General features: G+C 46.0%; 1 protein-coding gene across 1 annotated transcript in view; it reads right to left on the bottom strand.

Moving 5' to 3' along the window:
• Positions 1-848: 848 nt before the first annotated feature.
• Cflar (CASP8 and FADD like apoptosis regulator) overlaps positions 849-10,466 on the bottom strand; it is a 51,201-nt gene continuing 41,583 nt past the window's right edge. Inside the window, exon 12 of the transcript XR_015047074.1 lies at positions 849-1,229. The gene's annotated coding sequence lies outside the window, so the exon portion shown is untranslated. The remainder of the gene's footprint in view (positions 1,230-10,466) is intronic.

Here is a 10,466-nt window from a genome sequence, read left to right as displayed (position 1 = left end):
AGGTGGGGTGCACACACCTATGCATGCACACAGAGGCCAAGGAGGGTGTCCTACAGTTCCTTTTACCACTCTCTGTTTATTCTTCTGAGATAAGGTTTTCTCTGAACCTGGTGCTTGGGTTTTTTTACTAGGCTGGAAACCAGCAAGCCACAGCAATCCCCCTGCTTCTGTGCCTTTTGAACTGAGATTATAGTCATATATAGGATACCAGGTTGTGACATAAGCCCTGGAATCAGATCTTCTTACATAGCAAGTACTCTTACTGTTAATCCTTCACTCTAGGCCCTCCCTTCTGTCACCTTATCAATCTTATGGTGATAGGGTAAGAGTATTTAATGAACTCTACTCACTTGAACACCTTAGGTGTACATTACAGTATTTTCTGTTACTGGTCTTATGTTGTACAGCATACCTGTGGACCACATTAATCTTGCTAAGTGGAAACTTGATGGCATCTATTAGTAACCTTTTCTGCCCCTTCCCAGCTCCTGATAACTGCCATTCCACTCTTGAGGTCTGTAAATTTGAGGCTAGCATGTTTCTCAGTAGTTGAGTGCTTGCCAAGCCTCTACTAGGCCATAGTTTTTGAGTCCCCACATTGAATTTGATGGACTTTCCAGAAACATTTAGGTCATGAAGACTCTGACATAAGGAAGAGATTAACACATTGATAGACTCATAATATCATGACATTATTGGGAACAGCAGAAAGTAGAAGGTGGGCCTAGTTGAAAGAAGTAAGTTACTAGGGCACTCTCTTGCTCTGGTGTTACCTAACAAAACTTCCTGGGAGACACAATATACACATCTACTTTCTCAGACAAACCAAAGTACAAATGCCACCAAAGTCCAACTTGATGAGTCAATTAGTTTTATTGAGGGTCACTTACAGGAATATGGGTGAGGCATTATGTGCAAGAACATAAATGACTCAAAGACGTCATCAAGGTCTATCCCAGCATGGTGACAGCTTACCACACTGGGAACCTGGAGCTCACTGCACAACCTTCTGCAGCTCAGCTGGCCTCTGCTTCTTCCGGACAGCTGGTCTGGTCTCAGAGTCTTCCTTGCAGCTTGACTTGGGAAGTGTCTTTTCCACCATGTACGGTGTCTTTGGGGTTCTTTTGAGCTTCCTTTTTTTTTTCCTTTCAATTAACAAAGCTCTAGTTGGGTTGTCAGTAGGTGGAAGTATCCTTGCACCTGGTTGTCTCTCCAATGGCTTTCCAAATCTGCAAACAATCAGAGGTCAACAGTTTGCCTACGTAACAAAACCTTCCATGAGGATGGACAGAACAAAATCCCAAACAACTGTAGTGAAGTTACAAAGATTACCTTGTTGAAGCACTATCAAAGCCCTTTCTCATCTGCTGAACAAGTGTCAAGTGAACCCCAGAAGCTAAGTAGATACTAAAGTGGGACACAAGCGATGTCTAATGCACCTCGGAAAGGTTCCATCCATTTCTATGTATTCCTTCCTCCACAGATCAAACTGGGTACAAAACACCGATGGGACGTGGTAATTAATTAGTTCTCTGTGGTCCTCAGACCTTCTCCCTGAGCCATTACATTTACCTATGCTGGAGCTCTTCACGGAGCCTCCCTACATTTCTCCACACCCGATAAACCTAGTGGACCATCTTAATCTGCTCGTATCTACCACCCAAGACCAAAGGGGAATACAGTCTTGCTCTCTTCTTCAGGCTGCTAGTTCCCTGGATCAGATGGGCTCTGGGGTGGTATCATGGATATAGCTGTAGCAGTTACCTGCCCATTCACAACGCCTGGCTCCTACGTGCTACATACAAACTTCAGTGTACAAAAGTCTACAAAACTGAGTATGACAAGAATTTCAGTGTCAGGTGGGCTCAGGAATATCTGTGAGCTACTATAAGATCACTTATTTGGCCAGGCATGGTTGGTACATGGGAGTAGATGGACCTCTGTGAATATGATGACAATCCGGTCTGCAAATCAAGTTCAAGGCCAGCCAGAGCTATGTGGTCAGCCCTATCTACAAACAAGCAGACAAAACTCACAAAACCCCACAAGACAACTCATTTGTAGGCTCCTCCTCTTTCAGAAAGAACGAAGGACACAAGAGCATGGAACTAAAAGGGATCCCAAGGCTCTCCAAGGTGCTCTGAGAATAGAGGCTCACGCATGTGAGACCAACAAAGCAGAAAAAGGTTTCGTGAATTTCTCTGTTTATCAACAGACAAACACTGAACCAGAAGGCACTGAAGGAGACCAAGACATGAGAGGCTTCACTGGCTAAAGTAGGAGCTTCGCAATGTAGTGACACCAGAGGTTAGGTGTCAGGACTGCCCATAACCAGAGGTGCCTCAACAGGGCCTTTCCCCCGCACCCCCCCCCCTGCTCAAAGAGGATGAAAAATGGAAAGCCAAGGGAGGAAAGCCAAGAGGTGTGGCCACAAGCAAAAGCAAGCAAGCCTGACATACAAGATGCCCAGTGAGTGGGGAGAAGACACAGAAAAGGGAAAGAAAGAAACCTTTCTCATCTTTCATTTTCCTTCTTCCTCTGTGTGTGTGTGTGTGTGTGTGAGAGAGAGAGAGAGAGAGAGAGAGAGAGAGAGAGACAGACAGACAGACAGACAGACAGAGACAGAGACAGAGACAGACAGAGAGAACCTGCCATTGTTACTAAACTTACTCTCTCTCCATTCATATTTAGTCAACTGTCCTTAATAAGTCAACTGTCCTTAATAAGTCAACTGAAAGAGACAAATTAATAATGGAAAACAGAAAAAAAGATTTACTCAGTGTGGCCACATTGGGAAGAGGAACCAAGAGATACAAAAGCTCCCCCAGTCCACTTTCTGGGGCCCTGAAATGAAGCTGAAGTTTAACTGGAGGGTCAAGGATACATGATGGGAGTCATGGCCTTGTGGATATTTTCTAGCTTACATAAACAATCCTGAGAGAACATTCGTGGTCATAACAGTAAGAATATCTGTGGATAAAGAGGACACTGTGACCGTCGGTTCCAGGAGCTGAAGATTGCCACCTGACCTCCAGAGAACCCCTGGGCTCTTTCCCCTCCCTTGGAGCCTCCTCTTGCTTATGCTTATATTGCCACTTCTGAATAAAGTTTTCAGAGCTTGATCAGTATGATTGACTTGCTCTCATTCTTCCTGTCTCCTCTCCTCCCAGTCTCTCACTCCCTTGCCCTGGGTCCCCACTGATTACTCCTGCAGGTCGGGGCAGATACACACACCTAAGCAGCCCTGGCCACCTGCTGCCATGCTCAGCCCTGAGCCACCACCCACCTGCTCTGGTTCATCATGTAAGGCACCTGACAAGTTAGAACTGTAAAATCTCTTCCTGAGAGACACTTTCTTCCTCTGGGTGGTGGCATTTACTTCTCCCAGGGCGAGACTCCACGAGAAAGTCCCATTTCTTTTGGGGTCTGTTGTTTAGCAGTCTGATAGTCTAACACAAGTGTCTCTTTAGCATGTATTTATTTCTGCCAGGCCAGTGCGGCCATGTGATCCATCCAGGCCTGGTGCATATTATGTAGACCAAGCTGGCCTCAAAGTGGTAACCATCGTCCTTCTATAATCTTCTTGGCAGGAATGAAGATCTTTTATCTAAAGCGCCATTGTGACCCTCTGTTTATCAGTCCATTGAAATAATGGTCCTGGCTCACCAGATGGCTCAGCTTGTAGAGGAAACTGTTGCCGAGCCTAAAGACCAGACTTTGATCCCCACAGCACACATGATGGAAGGAGAGAACAGACTCCTGTAAGTTTCATGTGACTTCTGGACACACACACGTGGTTGCCCATGGAATTAGAATTCCAAAGGCTTGATGGCCACTACAGAGAGAACTTGTCTCCTAGAAAGACACTGCACATTTCTGACAATTCCTCAGACCACCTTACAGGATGAGACAGAAGTCCAGTCAACTAAGTGTCAATGGTGGGTGGGACCACAGCCTGACCAAGACTGTTTAGCTATTTAAACCTAAAGGTCATACTGAGACCCCTGGAAATGGAGTTGGGGATCCCAGACTCTCTTCGTTGTTCCTCTTCCCCGATTACATGTTAGCTTATAGGTGATTCTGCTAGGCTCCTCCCAGGGACCTGGCAATGGCTTCCTTCCATCACCACTTGCCACCACCAGGTGCGGGCAACATATAAAAAGACTGTTCATCACCCCAATTCTCTCTTTCTCTCTCTCTCTCCATTCATATGTGTGCCCAGCCATCTCTTTTTCTCGAACCACTTTCTGTCCTCTGCTGTCATGGCTCTGCTCCCATCTGTCTACCTCTACCTCTCTCCAGGCCCTCACTGCCCTCCCTTCCCCACTTCTTTTATACCAGGCCTGTAGCATGGCATGATTTCTCAGGGGGCACCCTGGCATGGGCCCTCCAGGTACCACCCCACTCCCACCTGTAATACATTTCATAACAACATACATCTCTTTTCTCTGCTTTTCACTGTTACTGATCTTTACTTGACTTACTAGGGTGGCTGGGCCTAGCCTTTTAGGAATGCCAGTACCCAGGCTGTAACCAGGCCTATTCAGGCAATACTGCCTCAGCCTCCCATATGCTTATATTGCAGGTGCATGCACATCCCCACACCTAATTTCAACTATTGTCTGAATAACCCTTTCAAATGTTTGTCATAACCAAAAGGAAAGATATCCCTTGAGAACTGGGATTCAGAAAGGTGAAGAGAATGAATGTCTCCGTGCCAGCTGGGCTGCAGTGGATATAACTCTTCTGTAGAATCATCACTTGGTTTTTAAGCAACCGCCCACATATTGAGTCATGTTTCTTTAAATAGAACAAGTTCTCCATTTGTCTTGAAAGATGCCCTAACCAGGTGTGGTGGCACACACCTTTAATCCCAGCACTTGGGAAACAGAAGCAGAGGCAGGAGGATCTCTGTGAGTTTGAGGCCATCCTGGTCTGCAGAGTGAGTTGCAGGACAGCCAGGGCTACACAGAGAAACCCTGTCTTAAAAGAGAGAGAGAGAGAGAGAGAGAGAGAGAGAGAGAAAGGAAGGAAGGAAGGAAGGAAGGAAGAAAGGAAGAAAGAAAGAGAAAGAAAGAAAGAAAGAAAGAAAGAAAGAAAGAAAGAAAGAAAGAAAGAAAGAAAGAAAGAAAGGGAAACAGGGAATGAAAAAAAAGAAAGAAAATGAAAGAAGATAAAAGAAAGGAAAGGAGAAGAAGAGAAGAGGAGAGGAGAGGAGAGGAGAGGAGAGGAGAGGAGAGGAGAGGAGAGGAGAGGAGAGGAGAGGAGAGGAGAGGAGGGGAGGGGAGGGGAGAGGAGAGGGGAGGGGAGAGGGGAGGGGAGGGGAGGGGAGGGGAGGGGAGGGGAGGGGAGAGGGGAGGGGAGGGGAAGGGAGGGGAGAGGGGAGGGGAAAAAGAAAAGGAAAGGAAAGAAAAAAGAAAAGAAGAGATACTCCAAGCCTTCTCGGGGATATTTTGGGGTTCCCTCAATTGCAGCTGCCCCTCTGAAGACCAAGCTGTCCTCTCAGCCTCTTCTGTGTGGGCCTTTGCCTTATGCTATCCCAAATTACCTCCAATGTGAGGCCACCACAACTGGCCCGGGTAAGGTGCATGTATTAGCTACATTTTTTTTTTTTTTTTTTGGTGCTGTGCTAAAAACATGTAATGGGAAGAGTTTATTCTGGCTGACAGTTCAGGAGAGGAAAAGGTCTGTCCTGGGAGAGAGTCATGGCATCAAGCCCCAGGCATGCATGGCCTCTGGAGAAGAAAGCTGAGAGCCCAAAGCAGAAAGAGCTAGCTAGAACCAGTGAGGCTTTAATCCCAAAGCTCCCCTTACGGTGCACTTCCTCCAGCAAGGCCAAACCACGTCAACTTCCTCAAACATGGCCACCAACTGGGAACCACGGCTCCAATACAAGAGTATTGGAATGGGGACATTCGCATTAAAACCACTACAGTGTCTCTCGCTCAAGTCTTTGTTTAGTTTTGCTTGCATCTTCAGTCAGAAATCTACAGCTTCTCCCAGGTGTTTCCAAAGTTTCTACTAAGGTTGTTTTGATGAGATTCCAAGAGCTACCTCTTCCCCTGGACCTCCTTCTAACCACATCATCTCTGATAGCCCAGGCTATGCTGTATCCTTGCACAGAACAGTGCACATAAGCAGCGGTTGATGGCAGGAAAAAAAACACTCCTGCTGTCAACTCTAATTCCCTCCTCTGCTGTGTGTCCTTCCAGCCAGAATAAAGCCAGAAGCTGCAGAACCACGCACTGCTGTGCGAGGCAACCCTTTCCAGCGCTCGGAGCTTGCACTGAGAGAAGCATGCAAGGAAATGAAACCATTGATTTAGAGAAGGCAGGAAGGAGACAGAGACTGTCTGCCTGTCTCTGAGGCTGAGAAGGACTATTGGCTGAGGGCCTGTGCTCTCTGACCCCAAAACAGAAAGTCAGCTCACTGAGCTGTCTGTGTATGTTGTGCGGGTGTGCAGTGTTTTCAGAGACATTTTACATTTGAAAATCAATGTCTTCAGATTTTTCTTTTTTCTAAGACCTCTCTAAAGGTTACAAAGACAGAGAAAGGATACACTGGGAAAAAGAAACTGAGACATGTGGAAAGGGACTGTGTGATTAAGAGTGCAATGAAGGGACTGGAGGGCTATGGGGGTGGGGGCGGGGTGCTAGTGGCCAGCCCTTATTTGCCGCTGAGCTCACTCTTCACTTGCTGTTCTCTGTGTGTGTCTACATTTTGCACTGTTTTTTTAGATTTAATCCATTGGGAAGAGTGTGCCCTGAGAGACTTCAGACTTCTTTTTCTTTTTTTCTGGTGTTAGGGATTGTGATGGTTTGAATAGGTATAGCCCCCATAGACACATGTTTTTGAATGCTTGGCCCACAGGGAGTGGCAGTATTAGGAAGTGTGGCCTTGTTGGAGGAAGTGTGTCACTGTTGGGGGTGGGCTTTGAGGTCTCCTTGCCCAAGCTCCACCCAGTGTGGGAATCAGAGCCTCCTCCTGGCTGCCTGAAGAAGACTGTCCCCTTTTGCCTGTGGATCAAGATAGAGGACTCAGCTCCTTCTCCAGCACCATGTCTGCCTATGTGCTGCCATGATGCTAATGGACTGAACCTCTGAAACTTCAAGCCAGTCCCAACTAAATGTTTTCTTTTGTGAGAACTGCCTTGGTCATGGTGTCTCTTCCCTGTGATAGGGATTAAACCCAGGGCCTCGTACATGTGAGGTAGACATTCTAACAGCACGCTATGCCCCTCTCCTATTTATCTTCTTTGTTTTCTCACCTCCACTCCCACATTTTGCTTATGAACGTGAGTCCGGATAGAAAGATAGAGAAAATTATGGGGACTAGGAACAGAAAGGACCCCCTCACTGAGAAATCTGGTATAAAACTCTCCTCCAGCTGAGAAGCAAAAATTCTAACAGATCAACATTTGCCTAGGTTCCTTCTTCATTCCCAGCTACAAAGTAGGAATCAGTGTACACCTTCAAACACACACACACACACACACACACACACTTTACAAAAACCAAACCAAACAAACAAAACAACATGAAACAGGCCTGTGGAGCCCAAGTAGGTCCTGATTTTACTTTATAAGATTGGAAGAAGCCCGTCATGGTGGGTGCACACCCACCATGCGCACACTTTTAATCCCAGCACCCAAGAGACAGGAAGAAGATTTTTGTGAGTTTGAGGCCAACCTGGTCTATATAGGGAGTTCCAGGCCAGCCAGAGCTTCATAAAGAGACCCAGTCTGGAAAATGAACAAAGGAACCACTATAATCCCATCCAAGCCACCTCCAGAGCTACCCTATAATCTCACTCACCCAAAAAAAAGTGGGAGCATCTCTTGGCAACCTTCAAGGTGCAACTTCAGGGTCACCAAGATGGTATATATAGCTAATGCCAATAAGACTTTCCTTCCAGACGTCTGGACACATTGGGCACATCAGACTCTTTCCCAGGGTGGCTCTATCTCATCTCACATCATTAAGAACATGTGTTTAAAAATGACTTTTGTGCTGGGCAGATGACTCAGGAGGTAAAGTCCCTGCTGCTCAAGCATGAAGAATTGAGTACAGATCCCCAGCACCTCCCCAAGCCTGGTGTGGGTGTCTGCACCTGAAACCCTAGTGCTGGAAGAGAGCAGAAAAAACCGGATCCTCGGAGCTCACTGACTGACAGTCTAGACAACCAATGAGCTCTAGGCTCAGTAAGAGCCCTCTCAGAGAGTAAATGGAGTGCTGTAGAGGAAGACTGCCAACATTGACCTCTGGCATTCACACACACAAACACTCACACACACACACACACACATTCAGACACACACTCACACACACATAGATACATTCACACATATTCACATACACACAGAGACACATTAACACACAGACACACACACATAGACACACACTCAGACACATTCAGTCACACACACATAGATACATTCCCACACAGACACACACACACAGACACACACTCAGATACATTCAGTCACACACACAATAGATATATTCCCACACAGACACATACACACAGAGACACATTCTCACACACACACACACACACACGTTTAGAGAAGATCTGAATAGTAGACTCTGGGGGTGGCCATGCCAAGAGGACATGGAAGCTCTGCACACTGCCTCCTGCACCCCAACCTTCTCTTCCCTTCCTTTGTTATAAAGGATGTTATTTACATATATAAACATCTTTTATAATAAATTGATGAACATGCCCCTCTCAAATATTTTTTCTGATTACAAATGTATTGGATATTCACCAGAAGTCATCTTAAAATGCCAAAAGGCAGACCAGGGAGGTGATTTAGCTGTCATGCCTGCTGCCCGATGGCCTGATTTGATCCAAGGGACCTACGTTCTGGGAGAACTGAAGGAGTACTTGATAATTGTCTTCTGACCTCACACACACACCAGACATGCCCCCCGCCAGCCCCCCACACACTTACTCAAACACAAACTCAAGTAAATAAATAATGCAATTTGAAAAATGTTTTGGGACTAGGGATATGGCTCAGCAGTTTAGGGCACTTGTTTCTATCGCAGAAGACCTGGGTTTGGTTCCCAGCATCCACATGGTGGCTTATAACCTTCCGTATCTGCAGTTCCAGGGAACCCAATGCCCTCTTTCTGGAACCAGGCATGCATGTGGTGAACCTAGATTTGTGTAAACAAAATACTCATATATTAAAGATAAAATAACCAAAAATTGGTTTAAATGCCCTCAATAAGGCTACATAATTCAACAGCCATCACTTTACCATTGCATAGATAGTGCCCTGTGTTTGTGTAAAAACCAGTAGATAAAAGAGTATAAAATAGCCAGGCAATGAGGGTGCGCACCTTTACCCCAGCACTGGGGAAGGAGAGGCATGTGGACCTCAAGTTCATCCTGGTACAAAACCATCCTGGTCACAGAGCAGGTTCCAGGATGGCCAGAGCTACAGAGAAACCCAGTCTTGAAAAACAAACAAAACAAAAAGTATAAAATATACTGTAAGATAAAAACTGTGTAGAGTTTTGCATCAACCCCCTTTCCAGTTTCCCTTTCCCCTCTTTTCGACTCGGACATCTCCTGTTCATGTTTCCTTGCTGCCCTCTGGTGGAATTACTAGGTATTTGCCACAGATGACATGAAATTCACAAAAACCACTGGTGTCAAATACCCTTGATTCTGCCAAAGATATGATTGGGTGTCAGTGGCCAGGAATTTGCTACAGCAGGAAAATGTAGAGAACAATCTTCTAACTATTTGCAAACTAAATAACACACTTGTAAGTAATTCACAGCCCAGAACCGAAATGAAGTAGTAATGTGCAGGTAGGTGTTCACGCAGAGGAAGATGTGAGGTGGAGTCCCTCATTGAATGGGGACTCACCATTTAATGATTTAAATGATTCTCATCATTTCAGCCAGGCGGGCTTGCCATGAAGCTCCCGTGAGCCGACCGTCTTGTCTGTGCAACTCTGGGGTTACAGGCACACACGGCCATGCCCCGCTTTTATATGGGTGCTAGGGAATTTGAACTTAAGTCCTCTTGCCTGCACAGCATTTCTTCCGAAATGCCCCGGGTAGAAGTAAAGTCTCAAAAGGCGAAACCAGAAACTACAATTTAGTACGTGTCTTTATTTATTTTATGTCAGTACAATGTAACTGTCTTCAGACACACCAGAAGAAGGCATCGGATCCTATTACCGATGGTCGTGAGCCACCATGTGGTTGCTGGGAATTGAACTCAGGACCGCTGGAAGAGCAGTCAGTGAGCTTAACCACTAAGCCGTGTCTTTTTCTATAACTGGGTTTCTAGTGAAAGTCCCAGAAAATTATAGACTTACAGGTGGGATGGGAAGGGGGCCTGAAGTAGTTATTAATTGTCCTGGGTTTCTTGCTTCTTTGCTGGCATTTAACTTCAACCAGATGCCAAGGTTGTAGCCTCCCTCAGCCTTGAAGCAGGCTGATTCA

The sequence above is a fragment of the Mus caroli genome, unplaced genomic scaffold (assembly GCF_978045245.1).
Source record: "Mus caroli unplaced genomic scaffold, Mus_caroli_1 scaffold_1, whole genome shotgun sequence".
NCBI classification, from domain to species: Eukaryota; Metazoa; Chordata; class Mammalia; order Rodentia; family Muridae; genus Mus; species Mus caroli.
Note: the sequence above shows the minus strand (reverse complement) of the source record. Positions and strands in the feature narration are given on the sequence as shown.